Genomic DNA, 15,154 nt, shown 5'->3' with positions numbered 1-15,154 from the left:
GCCCCAGTGCCCTGGGGATGTGAGCCCTGGGGATGTCAGGGCCCAAAGTCACTTGCAGGGTCTGAGTAGCCCCCTGGGTCCCACACACCGACCCCAGGGAGCCCACCTCCCCACTGACTCCAGTCCCTGCCTTTGTGTGGCAGGTTCTGGTCTGACACCTGTGAGGACTGTGACCTGGAGGCCTCAGCCTGAGACTCAGAGGGGATGGAGCTTGTGCAGCGTCTGGCAGCTTAAATGAGACATGAGGCCAAGGAAGGAGGGCCGCCTCTCTGCTCCCTCTCCGCTCCTGAGTCAGTTAGTGAGTGCCGGTTACTTCCTGTCGGAGCTGTACAGATTTAGCATAAATTTTAGATACATGTCTTACTTTTAACAGTGAAAGGCTGTTACATCAAGCAAAATTGATCTCCTCCTTGGTTTTTTTTTTTAAACACTTCTATGTAAGATAACACACAAGTATAGAAAAGCACCCTCCGCAAAGGGAGGGCTCAGTGAATTACAATGGGCGCTGCACTCTGGGGAGCAGTAGTTTTTCCCTCTGTGAAAGCCCAGATGCTTCTGAGAAGCTCCTCTCAACTTCCTTACTCTGGCCCGACCTCCACAGTGGAAATCCCAAAGGGACTGGATTCTCCCAGCGCTCCAGCACCCTCCACTACTTTCTGATTGTGCTGCCACACTCATTTTGAGTTATTTGTGTGTAAATCACTGCACTTGGAATATACGTGGAGTAACTGATTTCATTCTTATAACCGAATAAGTTAGCACTTATTCTTCTCCCGTTCTACAGGGGGTAGCCAGGGTGCTGGGGACGTCCTGTATATTGAACTGGGTGTTGGTAACAGATGTGTTTATATTTACAAGCAACCATAAAGCTCTACGCTTAAAATCTGTGCCCTGTACAATACACCAAGTAAACTTCAATTAGAAAGAGATGCCAAAAAAATTTCCCCACAAAACAAACTTCAGGGCCCGGTGGCTTCCTCTGATTTCTACCAAACATTTAAGACAGAAACGATGCCCGTCTCCTACACACTCTTCCAGAGAACAGATACAGAGGGAACACACCCACACTGCTTTCATCGGACCAGGAGAATACTGATGTCATACCCGCAGCAGATATTACAGGACAGGAGAAATTACAGGCTAAAGACTTCTGAATGTCGATGTCAAAATCCAAAAGCAAATATTAGCAGTCTAAATCTAGAGGTTTTCAGAAAGGAAGGAAACTAGGATTTCGTGGCGGTATTTCCAATGGTTGATGTGGACAGGATCACTGGGTGTTTGGGCGCTGCCTGGGAACGTGGAGAGAAGGGACAATGCCATCGGGTTAGTGGAATGAACATTTGGTGACAGAGATTAGGAGGGCCTGGGTCATCCTCAGAGACAGTCCTGGGATGGGGTCTCTAGGCTGTGGCTATGGAGGGGTCCCTCTAGAAGGGCATGGGCCTCTCTCCTGTGCCACTGCAGGGTCTAGGGATGGATGAGGAGTTTGTAGGGGCTGGATTTTGATGAGGAAGGATGAGCAGGGAAGGTGCGCCCTCAGAGCCAGTGCAGCCACGGCCCCTCCCCAGCCAGGCCGTAGCCCAGGCTACTCAGACAGTTGCTCACATCAATAGGCGACAGTGGGGCACGCCAGCTTCACCCACTAAACCACCAAGCCCAGCCCAGCAGGCCACTGTCCTCATTAATCAGCACTACCTGTGCATCCAGGGCTGGTTGTTGAAGACCAAGCTAATTTGTTAGAGACATGCCATGTGGGCAACTGGCTTGGAGAGACCAGGGCTCTGAGCCACGTGGAGACAAGCCGACCACTGGTCAGACCACCAGGAGGCTCACCCAGTGTGTGAAGATGCTGAGGGAGGAGGGACGTAGATGGGACCCCCTGATCCTTCAAGGGACCTTCTTTCAGGGATATTTAAGAGCTGTGGGGTCAGGGATCAACATGTAAGGGAGGCAGTGGGTCAGGCCTGGGCCCTCCTTTTGGCTCAGACCCCTCCTGTCCTTGGAGCAACCATGGGGCAGGCAGGAGGATTGGGGGGATGGAGGGAGGGGAGCCCTGGGCTCAGGAGTCCAGAGCACCATCTAGAGCATTCAGGGGTTCAGGGATTTCTGTCCCAGGGAACCAACTACATTCCTGTCCCACATCCGTCATCAGCTTTGCGACTCCGGGAAAGTCACTTAAAATCTCAACATTTTCGTGCCATGTACCATAAAATATGGTTCACAGCACCTGCCATGAGTTCCCCATGGGGCTGATGTGGGGATCACAGGAGATGATGACAGATATTCTTCACAAGCTCTAAAGCATCACACCCATAACCTTCCCCACTCCCCTGCCCTGTGGCATCCAGGTCCCCTCTCTGGAGGCAGCACTACCACATTTCTTGCTTATTCTTCCAGACATTTAATATTTGCACACTTAGGTAGCACTTATGAAGTAACCATCATTTTTCATCAGGGTCTACCTGATTTGCTGTATTAAGCTTCATCATGTAATACTAATAAGTGGGCCCTATTAACATTTCCATTATCACAGAACAAGGAACTGAGGACAGAGGGTCTGCATAACTTTCCCAGGTTCATGTGGCTTCTGGTATGATTTGAATCCAGACCATCAGGCACCAGCCCCCACTCTGTCGGTCACTGTGCTGTGCTCCCTTTCTGTATTATCTCACTAAATAAAGTCATGTCCCCGTGCAGTCAGCCTGATGGCTATTTTCAGTGCACACCACATTGCAACACCCTCTTCTCAGCCCAGCTTCGATTCACTTGACTCCCCTAGACTCCCCTAGGAGGCTGGTGAACAAAGAGAACAGACGTGTGACCTGGGAATGAATTGACACCTCTGCATGGTCTTCTCCCAGCAACATATCAATAGTTCTCTCAGTTTCTGTCGTGTTTTCCAGGATCATGACTCGGGTACCAAGAAGAAAAGGAAGATTATAAAGGAATCAAACACAGGATGCACAAGAATATCATCTGCGATCAAGATAATCTGCTGGCCATCCGCAGCGGTGGTTCAGGCACATCAGAATCAGCATCTGGCCAAACAACAGGGTAGGGACACAAATAGCACCCCCACTAACCACTCCATTGAAGGTACTGTGGAAATAATACCAGCAAGTAGATTCAGGAGCAATGGCTGTAGTTTGTACAGCAGAGCCTGGATCTGGCTGAGGGAGGATTGGGCAGGGAAGGTGCCCACTCAGAGCCCGTGCAGCCACTGCCCGCTCTTAGCCAGGCCTTAGTCCAAGCTGCTCAGACGATTGGTCAGTTTCTAGTCAGTGAGACCCTGGGGGCCTGTAAACCTCATCTGTTAAGCCACCAAAACACCAGCCCAGTAGACCCTGTTCCCAGCTAATGAATATTAACTGCTCATCATCCAGGTTTGATCAGTTGAAGATGATGCTAATTCTCTGTGCAACTGTCATGTGGGCAGTTGGTTTGGACTGTCCTGGGTTTTGAGTCAGTTAGGGAGTCAAGTAGACTACTGGTCATTCAGGGTGGTCACCTGACCACCAGGAAGTCTCACTGCAAATCAGCTGCTAGAATCAAGTGCTGAGGGGGAAGGGAGGGGAGATGCACACATATTTGGATACCCCGGTCCATCAGGGGGTCTGCATTTGGGGGAAAGACATGGTATTTGGGGTCAGGGATTGAAACGTAGAGCCAGGAGGTGGGTCCAGATTTGAGCCATTCTCTTGGGCCAGGCACCTCCTCCGAGTACCAGCTGTCTCCCTGCAGCATCCTTGGGGCAGGAGGATGTGGGAAAGGGAGCGAGGAGAGCTCTTGGTTTGTGTATCCAGGGCGTGATCTCATGTCCATGTGTTCAGGAATCTCTATCCCTCCCCTGCCTCAGACCCATCACTCATCAGTGTTGTGACTCTGGGCAAGTTACTCAATCTGTCTAAATTTCAGTGCCCTGAACCATAAAATATGGGTCACAGCCCCTACTCTGCCCACCCCACAGTGCATCACAAGAAATAATATTCTTTCCATGAGCTCTAAAACGTCTTACTCATGTCATCAATGTGAAAAAGTAGGCTCTCTCCTCCTGTTTGTAGCCTCCTAGGTGCCCTTTCTGGAGACGACCTACTTATTCTTCCAGGCATTTAATACTTGAACATTTATGTAGGTAGCACTTATGAAGTACCCATCATTTTTCTTCAGGCTTTGTATTTACTAATTTTTAGCCTCAGAACATAATACGAATAAGCAGGTCCCACTAATATTTCCATATCACTGGCCAGGGAACTGAGAAACAGAAGGGCTAAGTTACTAACCTTCCCAGGTACACGTGACGTTCAAACAGGATTTGATTTCAGGCCATCAGGCACCAGCACCCATACTATCCTTCATTGTGTTGTGCTGACTTTGTACTTGTCTCATGTAAATAAAGTTATCTTCCCCATGTGATGAGCCTGTTGGGTATTTTTAGTGCACACTCAAATGCAAGGTCCATCTTCATAAGCCCTACTTTGATTCAGGGGACTCCCCGGGCAGCTAGTAATAAGGAGATCTGAAGTTTCACCTGTGAATAAGTTAAGACTTTTGCCAGGAAGATGTCAACACCTCTATTGTGAATGTATTTCCTAGGAACTTGTTTCAGGAATATGAAGAGAAAAAGACAAGGATTCAAACCAAGGATACATATGGGGATTGATCCTCCGTGAAGAAAATATACTGGCTGGCCCTCACCGTCATTCAACAGCTCAAAATGAACATCTAGTCCCAAAGGGTTGAGCCTCAAATATCATCCCATACAAGCCACTCCATTGAAGTCACTGTGGGAATTCCATCCTGAAACTGATCAAGAGTAATGACTATAAAAATGTTGTCATATTATCTTTGATTGAGATATAATTCACATTCCATCAATTCACATTTTTTTTTAACTGTGTGATTTGGCTGCTTTTAGTGTACTCAGGTTTTGCAATCAACATCTCTAATTCCAGTACATTTTCATCATCCCCAAGAGAAACCTCATACCTAGTATCAGTCATTCTCATTCTGTCCTCCCCTTTCACCCCAGCCCTGGGTCTTTCTGTCTCTACTGATTTTCCTATGCTGGACCTTTCATATGAATAGAACCACACAATGTGCGGACTTCTGTGTCTGACTTTTGCAGTAAGCAAAATGTATTCAAGGTGCATCCAGGTTGTAGCATGTATCTGTCCTTCACCCTTTTAATGGCTGAATAATATTCATTGTATGGATATAACACATTTTATTTTTCCATTCCTCAGTTGGCGAATAGTTGGGTTGTTTCCACTTTTTGACTATTATGAATAATGATACGACAATATAACACTCATGTACAAGGTTTTGTGTGAACATATGTTTTTTATTTCTCCTGGACATATACCTGGGAGTGGAGTTCCTGGCCCATATTGTATCTCTGTGTTGAACTTTTTGAGGAACGGCCAAACTATTTTCTTTTTCATATTTGCACCAGCAATGCTTGAAAGTGCCACTTTCCCCACATCATTGCCAACCCTTGTTTTTAAAAAAATTATATGGCACAATAGTGGGTATGAAGTGGTATCTCACTGTGGTTTCAGTTTGCATAATTTTGACTAATAATTTTGGACATATTTTCATGTGCTTATTGGCAATTTGTGTCTCTTCTTTGGAGCAGTATCTATGCAGATTCTTTTTCTCATTTTTAAAATTTGGTTATTTGACATTTTATTGTTGAGTTGCCAGTGTTCTTTACATATTCTGAATACTAGGCTTTATCTGATATATGACTTGCAAACATTTTCCTTCATTCTGAAGGTTGTATTATGTCTTTCTTGATGGTGTTCTTTGAAACACAAAGGATTTTAATTTTGATAAAGTCCAATTTCTTTTTCCTTTCGTTGCCTGTGCTTTTGCTATCATATTTAAGAGTTCATTGCCAAATCCAAGACCATGAAGATTTATCGCTTTTTTTCTTCAGAAATTTGTATAGTTTAGCTCTTATATTTAACTCTTTGATCCATTTTAAATTCAAAGTCTATTTTGTCTGATATTGGTATAGACACTCCTGCTCTCTTGTTTACTATTTGAGTTTTCTCACTGAGTTTGGAATTCCCTTTTCTATCCTTTAACTTTCAACCTGCTTGAGTCTTTTGATCTCAAGTAAGTCTCTTGTAGACAGCATATAGTTGGATCATATGTTTTTACCTATTCTGCCAATCTCTGTATTTTGATTGGAGAGTGTAATGCATTTACATTTAAAGTAATTGCTGACAAAAAACTTATTTCTGCTATTGTGCTGTTTCTTTTCCATCTGCCCAAAGCTTTTTTGCCCCTCATTTCCTGCATTCCTATCTTTCGTTGTGTGTGTTTAGCTGATTTCTTACAATAAAATATTTAAATTACTTTCTCACTTCCTTTTGGGACTATTCTATAGCTATTTTCTTTGTGTTTACCATGGGGATTACCTTTAACATCCTAAAATTAAAACACTCTAATTTGAACTTATACCAGGTTAAACTCCACAACATCCAAGTTCTTGAAGCTAAAAGAGCATATACTACTATCTCAATGCAAAAAACCTTCTCCAAGACACACTGCAGTTTCTGCCTGGCTGGGACATTGCCCCAGAGTGGGGTTAAGTTTAAGGAGTCGAAGGAGGCATACATTTCCATCCTCTGGATCACTGCTCACCAAAAAATACATAATGCCAGGCACATATGTAATTTTGAATTTTCTAATGAACACACCAGGAAAATGAAAATGGTGAAGTCAATGTAAATAATAGATTTTTAATTCAGTATCTGCAAAATGTTAGAATCTTTACATGTGGCACGAGAAATGTGGTCATATTACGAGGGCTTGAGAGCCGCATGGGGCAAGATAGAGGACAAACAGCATGCACTTGAAACTCTAAGAAGTGAACGCTAACAGGCAGATGGGGCCTGGAAGTCCACAGTTGAATAACAGCCCGTAACAGGGTGATTATGGTGGGTTTTTTTCCTGCCTCTGTCTCCCAGCTTACGCAAGGCACGCAAAGTCCAGCAGCAGCTGAAAGTTAAAACCATGGGATCAACCTTTTATTTCTAGCCAGACAAGTGAGAAAGTGGGGGGCTTGGATGTTGAGGAGTGAGGGGGTCATCCCCATTGGTCTTTTTCTCCCCAGTTACCACATCTCCCCTGCAACCTCAGTGATGGCAGAGGCCTTCACTGAGAAATGGCCTGTGTCTCTGGACAAAGGAACAGGTTAAGAGGCTCCTATTGTCTGAAGAGTGTGGGGGCATGCCCGTTATTTTCCTTTCTTTTCTCTTGCTATTTAAATTGACAAGAACAGATACTACACTTGATCTTAGCCAAAAGGCTGAGATGAAATAGACAAAATAAACTTTAAGCTAAAATTACTGTCAAGTATAAATTTTACTAATCTAGTAATTCCAAAGGACCAAAGAGCAGGGCAGTGGCTTTATTGAGAACCCAGGATTTCCGAGTGTCCACCGTGCTCAGTCACTTTTAAATCATCAGCACAGCCCTATAATTCAGAGATTTAGGTGAAGTGACTTGCCCAGCGTCACACAGCTAAGTGAGAGTCTTCTGGGACCAACGGTAACTTTTGCAAAGGCGTCTCTTGCTATACTTAATCACTGCCACCATCTGACACTCACATTCTTTCTTTTCATACTATTCTGTTTCCTTGGGTCAAAGAATCCGACCCCTGAATTAAGGTTAAATAGCAATTAGTGGCAGATCAAAAGCCAAAATCGCTTCAAGATATTCTTTTAATTCCCCCAAGTAATGCCTTTAGTCACAAAAATATAGAACAATATAGAAAATTACAAGTCAAGTGACCTTAGTGTTCACAGGCAAGCACTAATACATTTTAATGTACCATGATCATATTAAAATAGAAATAACTATGAAACATTTTCTGCGGAGAAGCAGCCCCTGCAGCAGGCAGCAGAAAAGGACAGGAAGGCTGCATGGCGCCCAGGCCCCCAGTGGCCTAGGTCTCACCCCGCAGCGCACTGTTGATGCGCCGGAACGCTGCTTCCTTCTCCGAGTCTAGGTCTTCATCGGCGACAGGGAAACCCAGCTCAGGGCCTGGGGGCAGCCTCAGAGGCTCCCCTTGCCGGTGCGGCAGCAGAGGAATCCTGCGTTTTCGGGGCCTGGGACTGTCAGATGCGCGGGAGCCCTTCCTCCAGGGCCGTTCCTGCCCTCTTGTCTCTGCATCTTTGTCAGGCTGGTTTTTCCTCTGGGAAACCACCGGAGCTGCAGAGGGCGACGGAGGGCCCTCCTTGCTCCCTTTCTTTGCAGACTTCTGGGGCAGCCCTTGCGGTATGGCGGGACCCCTCCTTCTCTTCACTGGCGGGAAACCTCGGGTGGAGCTATATGAGCTCGTGATGGCGTTTCTTTGGGGGCAGGAGCTTATACAAGTGGTCTGCTGTTTCCTGGCGGATCTGTCCTCTGCCCACTTGGCGTGGAGGTCTCTCTGCAGAGGTCCAGGCCTGGGCACGAAGAAAGAGCCCCCCAGGGGCCTAAATGCAGATCGTGCGCCCCCGGTGTCATCGGGGCCGCTTCTCTGGTCTTCGTTCCTCCCTGTGACTGTGGGGACTTCCTCCTGCTCGGCCATCCCTTGCCCGCTCTCTCCCAGGGCCCTCAACACCGTCTTCTCTGTGCTGTAGTTGTAGTTCGGGACACAGCTGGGTGTCGTGGCCGGCACTGGCTGCCCCTGCGCCACACTGACAGTGACTGTGTCCACTGCGGACACTGAGCTGCGGGACGTCGTGGAGGTGCGAGCACCCATCTCTGCCTTCTTCCGATGGCCTCGCCTGAAGATGGAGATAAGGATCCCCATAAGGAGTGCAGCGTCTGCGGGATGGTAGAATGGGGTCTCAGAGGCTCTGTGGCAAAGTGCAGATGCAGAGTCACTGGACACTTGTGGGCTGGCCTGCGAGTGGATAGCCGGCCATAGACAGCTGGGTGACCCGGGCCGGCTACGGGAAGTCGGTGGGCGCGGGGAGCGGGCTGGGGGCAGCCGAGCCCTCCTGGCAGGTGCTGGTCCCCCAGTGCCCGGTGTGAGGGTGAGGGGTAGGGCCTACCTAAGTAACTGCTCCTAGAGAACATGGGTGAGGTCGGTCCGTGGATAGAGAGCTGGGCTCCGAGCACTCTCCTTCAGCTGCCAACTCGGCCAAAAGCGGAGTGCGCTCTCTTTGGCCTGTTGCCTTTTTATACTCTGAAACCTGTGAGCGAACAATGGGCGTGCGTTGGCGGGGTGCAAAAGTTTAGGGAGGGGTGGCGCATGCGCAGAGTACACGTCAGGCCCTGAGGCGCACAGGTGAGGATGCGCGCCCCTGGACCGTCTAGCGCTTCTGAATCTCCCGGGGGTCTCAGGGCTGGAGGTGTTTGCCTTGAGGGTGATGAGCTTCTTGGCAGGGCAGCTGCCCCTTCTCCCCCGGCCGGCTCTAACTCTACAGGATGGGTCCCCGGCCACCAGAGCAGGAAAGCTGGAGAGCAGGGTACCTGGCTCAGCAGCCGCCGCCCGAGGTGGCAGATTTGGCATCAGCGCCTGTGCGTCCGCCTGCCCTCCCACCTGGTAACATTGGAGGAGAGAGCCGCTAAGAACAGAAGTGCAAAAAAACAAAAAAACAAAAAAAAAAACCCAGAAGTGCCCAAGCCAACCAGATCCTGCTGGGGTGACAACTGAAGGGGGATAAATGACTGAACAAAAATTAAGTCTCAGAGACATGTGAAACAATATTGCAAGTTCTAACTTTTGTGCCGTTGGAGGGTCTGAAGGAAAGGTGCAGAAGAAAATATATGAGGAAAAGAATAGTTGAAAACGTCACTGATTTCAAGACACAGACCTAAGCTCAGAAAGCCTCACCCTGACACACAACCTGATAAAAAAGCCAAGGTGAAGAATAATCTTGTATAACCGACCTGTTATACATCACAGAATGTCAACTTGAAGGACTGTGATTTCTCATCAGAAAACAGAGACCAGAAAAGAATGGAATAACATCTTTAAAGTATTAAAGGAAAAGACCAACCAGGATATGATATCCTTAAAGCAAGGATATCCTTAAAGACTGAAAGCCAAACAAAAGCCAAAATGAAGTCTGATGGAGATGAGAGAAAACTAAGAGAATTCATCACCAGACAATTTGCTATAACAATATTACATGAAAGGAACTTCTTCAGGCTGAAGTGAAATGACACAAGAAAGAAGTAAGCTTGCAACTTCAGGAACAAAGGAAGGGCAACAAAAATGGCAAGTATCTGGAAAAATTATCCTCTTACATTATTTTGTATATGTATGACTTTTTTTTTTTTGGCCACGCCTGTGTGGCCTGCGGGATCTTAGTTCCCCTACCAGGGACTGAACTCGGGGCCCCAGCAGTGAAAGTGCTGAGTCCTAACCACTGGACCGCCAGGGAATTCCCTGTATATGTATGAAAAAAGGATACCACAGTCTCAGAGGGTGGCGTTGACGTCATATAAAGGTGACACATATGACAGCTATAACAAAGAGTGGAAGGCAAAAGAATCTATATGGATGTAAGCCTTCTGAATTTTATTTAATTGGTAAAATATTAACTCTAGACTGTGAAACAATATGTATACATAGTGTTATTCCAAGAACAATTAAAAAATGACAAACTCAAGAAAATTGGATAACCTCAATAGTCCTATATTTAGGAATTGTGGACAAGATAGCTAAAACATTCACATGTGTTTTGTGAAAAGTTTTTCTCTTGGTTAATTGCCTAGGAGTGGGTTTTTGGGTCATATGGTAAGTATGGCCCTCTCAGCCAGCCCTGGTCACCACTTCAGGTGTCACCCCAGCAGGATCTGGATGGTGTGGGCACTTTCGTTCTTAGCGGCTCTCCCCTCCAGTGCCACCAGGGGAAAGGGCAGGAGGACGCAGAGGCGCCGCTGCCAAAGCTGCCGCCTCTTGTGGGAGCTGCACAGCCAGCGACCTTGCTCCACTTTGCTGGGCGGGGATCCCGTCCAGTACAGTTAGTTACCCCGACAGCACTGGGGCACGGCCAGGGGAGAAGGGCCAGCTGTCCTGCCAAGAAGCTCATCACCCTCAAGGCAAACACCTCCAGCCCTCAGACCCCCGGGGAGATTCAGAAGCGCTAGACGGTCCAGGGGCGCGCATCCTCACCTGTGCGCCTCAGGGCCTGACGTGTACTCTGCGCATGCGCCACCCCTCCCTAAACTTTTGCGCCCCGCCAACGCACGCCCATTGTTCGCTCACAGGTTTCAGAGTATAAAAAGGCAACAGGCCAAAGAGAGCGCACTCCGCTTTTGGCCGAGTTGGCAGCTGAAGGAGAGTGCTCGGAGCCCAGCTCTCTATCCACGGACCGACCTCACCCATGTTCTCTAGGAGCAGTTACTTAGGTAGGCCCTACCCCTCACCCTCACACCGGGCACTGGGGGACCAGCACCTGCCAGGAGGGCTCGGCTGCCCCCAGCCCGCTCCCCGCGCCCACCGACTTCCCGTAGCCGGCCCGGGTCACCCAGCTGTCTATGGCCGGCTATCCACTCGCAGGCCAGCCCACAAGTGTCCAGTGACTCTGCATCTGCACTTTGCCACAGAGCCTCTGAGACCCCATTCTACCATCCCGCAGACGCTGCACTCCTTATGGGGATCCTTATCTCCATCTTCAGGCGAGGCCATCGGAAGAAGGCAGAGATGGGTGCTCGCACCTCCACGACGTCCCGCAGCTCAGTGTCCGCAGTGGACACAGTCACTGTCAGTGTGGCGCAGGGGCAGCCAGTGCCGGCCACGACACCCAGCTGTGTCCCGAACTACAACTACAGCACAGAGAAGACGGTGTTGAGGGCCCTGGGAGAGAGCGGGCAAGGGATGGCCGAGCAGGAGGAAGTCCCCACAGTCACAGGGAGGAACGAAGACCAGAGAAGCGGCCCCGATGACACCGGGGGCGCACGATCTGCATTTAGGCCCCTGGGGGGCTCTTTCTTCGTGCCCAGGCCTGGACCTCTGCAGAGAGACCTCCACGCCAAGTGGGCAGAGGACAGATCCGCCAGGAAACAGCAGACCTCTTGTATGAGCTCCTGCCCCCAAAGAAACGCCATCACGAGCTCATATAGCTCCACCCGAGGTTTCCTGCCAGTGGAAAGAAGGAGGGGTCCCGCCATACCGCAAGGGCTGCCCCAGAAGTCTGCGAAGACAGGGGGCGAGGAGGGCCCTCCATCGCCATCTGCAGCTCCGGTGGTTTACCAGAGGAAAAGCCAGCCTGACAAAAATGCAGAGGCAGCAAGAGGGCAGAAAGGGCCCTGGAGGAAGGGCTCCTGCACATCTGACAGTCCCAGGCCCCGAAAACGCAGGATTCCTCTGCTGCCGCACCGGCAAGGGGAGCCTCTGAGGCTGCCCCCAGCCCCTGAGCCGGGTTTCCGGGTCACCGCCGAAGACCTAGACTCGGAGAAGGAAGCAGCGTTCCGGCGCATCAACAGTGCGCTGCGGGATGAGACCTATGCCATCGGGGACCTGGGCAGCTCTCCCCAGCTCTTCGCCAGGAAACGGAAAGCTCCAGTCTTTGCCTCTGCTCCAAGCCCCCCAGCTTTGGGCGGCCCCGCAGATCTGAGCTGCATGTTTGCAGCTCTCAGAATTATGGCAAGAAAGAGGGGGCCCCCGAGCACCACACACAGCAATGGGGGCAGCGTGGGCCTGAACTCCTGGGGCCCGCCTCACCAGAGCCACCCCACAGTGACCATGGGACCCAGCCCTAATAAGAAGTCTAGGTTCGGAGGCACTACTGCCCCCATCTTACATCACATCCGTGGGGGCGCACCCAGGCAGGGCCGGCCTACTTCCAGCAGAGGGCGCAGCCCATGCCCAGCCAAGGCTGACTTTAGGGGTGTGTCGGTTCCGGCCTCTACTCCTATCAGCCTCAGCTCCGCAGTGGGTACAGCAAGGTGCAGCCTTGCTCTTAGGGCCCCCTCATCACCTGCCCAGGGCTTGGCTGGACAAAAAACCACTGGGCCATCGAGCAAGTCATTCTCCTCCAGGTCGCGATTCATTACCTTGGGGTTTAAGAGGAGGAAGTTGGCCTGAGCCAATAATTTTGGGGCGAGGCCATCAGTGTCCACCTCCTCCCAGGCTGGGCCTCGTGTGGACCCTGTTTCGATGTGAAACTTATAATAAAGCTTTGTTCTTGTTCTTTTGCATAATCCTCACGTGTCTGTGATCTGTAGATCAAGTGTGGAAAAGCACTGGCTTGTATGAGTGGTAACATGGAAAGCCAGACCTGTTGACAGTTTCCTGTGACCCTGCTCATGGGTTGTGAAGAGTAGCACAACAAGATGGCTACAAGGGCCCTATATTAAAAGTGTGTTTTGAGTTTAAATGATGCAGCCCGGAATAAAATGGGCCCAGAGGGAGGGGTAAACAGGGAGGGTCATCCTTGTCTGTTGTAATTGCTGCTTCCCACCCATCTCTCTGGCCTGGAGGGGGCTGGGTCATCCTGAGCACACACCAGCCGCCCATACTCTACACGTTTAGTATTTTCTAATGTAGCAGTTTCTTTGACTTTTTTTGTTTTGCTTTAATAAGTCTTAGGCAAATCATTTACATGCACATCGCACTCAGAGAGTATATGTCCATACAACCTAAAACAATCTACATATCCAGTGCAATCCCTATCAAAATTCCAATGACATTTTTTACATAAATAGGAAGAACAATCCTAAAATTCGTATGGAACTGCAACAGACTTCAAAAGCCACAGCAATCCTGAGAAAGAAGAACAAAGCTGGAGGCAACACTTTTCCTGATTTCAAATTATACTACAAAGCTAGAGTAATCAAAATAGTATGGTACTGGCATGAAAACAGACACATACACCAATGCAACAGAATCAAGAGCCGAGAAATAAATCCACACACATACAGGCAACTAATTGACAGGGATCCAAGAATACTCAACAGGGAAAAGATAGTCTCTTCAGTAAATGGTGTTGGGAAAACTGGATACCCACATGCAAAACAAAGAAAGTGGACCCCTATCTTACACCATTTGTAAAAATTAACTTGAAATGGATTAAAGACTTAAATGTAAGACCTGAAACTGTAAAACTCCTAGAAGAGAACATAAAGAGAAAGCTCCTTAACATTGGTCTTGGTGATGATTTTTTGGGTATGACAACAAAACCACAAGCAACAAAAACAAAAAGCAACCAGTGGGACTACATCAAACTAAAAAGCTCCTGGAAAGCAAAAGAAACAATCAACAAAATGAAAAGGCAACCTAGGAATGGGAAAAAGTATTTGCAAACCACATGTATGATAAGAGGTTAATATCCAAAATCTATAAGGAATTCAAACAACTCCATAGCAACAAACAAACAAACAAACAAAAACAAATAATCTGATTCTAAAATAGGCAAAGCAGGGGACTTCCCTGGTGGTCCAGTGGTTAAGACTCCACACTTCCACTGCAGGGGGCATGGGTTTGATCCCTGGTCAGGGAATTAAGGCCCGCATGTCATGCAGTGTGTGTAAAAAAATAAAATAAGGCAAAGCAAGACTAGGAAACAACTAAGTGTACAACAGGTGAATGGATAAAGAAAATGTGACATATCCAGATATAGATAGATAGATAGATAGATAGACTATTTGAACGCCGTGTGTACCTAGGAAGGTTAGTTACTTAGCCCTTCTGTTTCTCAGTTCCCTGGCCAGTGATATGGAAATATTAGTGGGACCTGCTTATTCGTATTATGTTCTGAGGCTAAAAATTAGTAAATACAAAGCCTGAAGAAAAATGATGGGTACTTCATAAGTGCTACCTACATAAATGTTCAAGTATTAAATGCCTGGAAGAATAAGTAGGTCGTCTCCAGAAAGGGCACCTAGGAGGCTACAAACAGGAGGAGAGAGCCTACTTTTTCACATTGATGACATGAGTAAGACGTTTTAGAGCTCATGGAAAGAATATTATTTCTTGTGATGCACTGTGGGGTGGGCAGAGTAGGGGCTGTGACCCATATTTTATGGTTCAGGGCACTGAAATTTAGACAGATTGAGTAACTTGCCCAGAGTCACAACACTGATGAGTGATGGGTCTGAGGCAGGGGAGGGATAGAGATTCCTGAACACATGGACATGAGATCACGCCCTGGATACACAAACCAAGAGCTCTCCTCGCTCCCTTTCCCACATCCTCCTGCCC

General features: G+C 48.3%; 1 long non-coding RNA gene and 2 pseudogenes across 1 annotated transcript; 2 read left to right on the top strand and 1 right to left on the bottom strand.

Moving 5' to 3' along the window:
* Positions 1 to 2,696, top strand: part of LOC137221958 (UDP-N-acetylglucosamine--peptide N-acetylglucosaminyltransferase 110 kDa subunit pseudogene) — a 210,379-nt pseudogene extending 207,683 nt beyond the window's left edge.
* A 20-nt stretch (positions 2,697 to 2,716) lies between these two features.
* On the top strand, positions 2,717 to 5,318 carry LOC137221957 (uncharacterized). Its single transcript, XR_010942218.1, has 2 exons — positions 2,717 to 3,054; positions 4,594 to 5,318. It is a non-coding gene; the product is annotated as an uncharacterized lncRNA (long non-coding RNA).
* A 1,906-nt stretch (positions 5,319 to 7,224) lies between these two features.
* Positions 7,225 to 7,330, bottom strand: LOC137222898 (U2 spliceosomal RNA; annotated as a pseudogene).
* Positions 7,331 to 15,154: the final 7,824 nt, after the last annotated feature.

This window comes from Pseudorca crassidens, chromosome 3, assembly GCF_039906515.1.
Source record: "Pseudorca crassidens isolate mPseCra1 chromosome 3, mPseCra1.hap1, whole genome shotgun sequence".
NCBI lineage: Eukaryota > Metazoa > Chordata > Mammalia > Artiodactyla > Delphinidae > Pseudorca > Pseudorca crassidens.
Note: the sequence above shows the minus strand (reverse complement) of the source record. Positions and strands in the feature narration are given on the sequence as shown.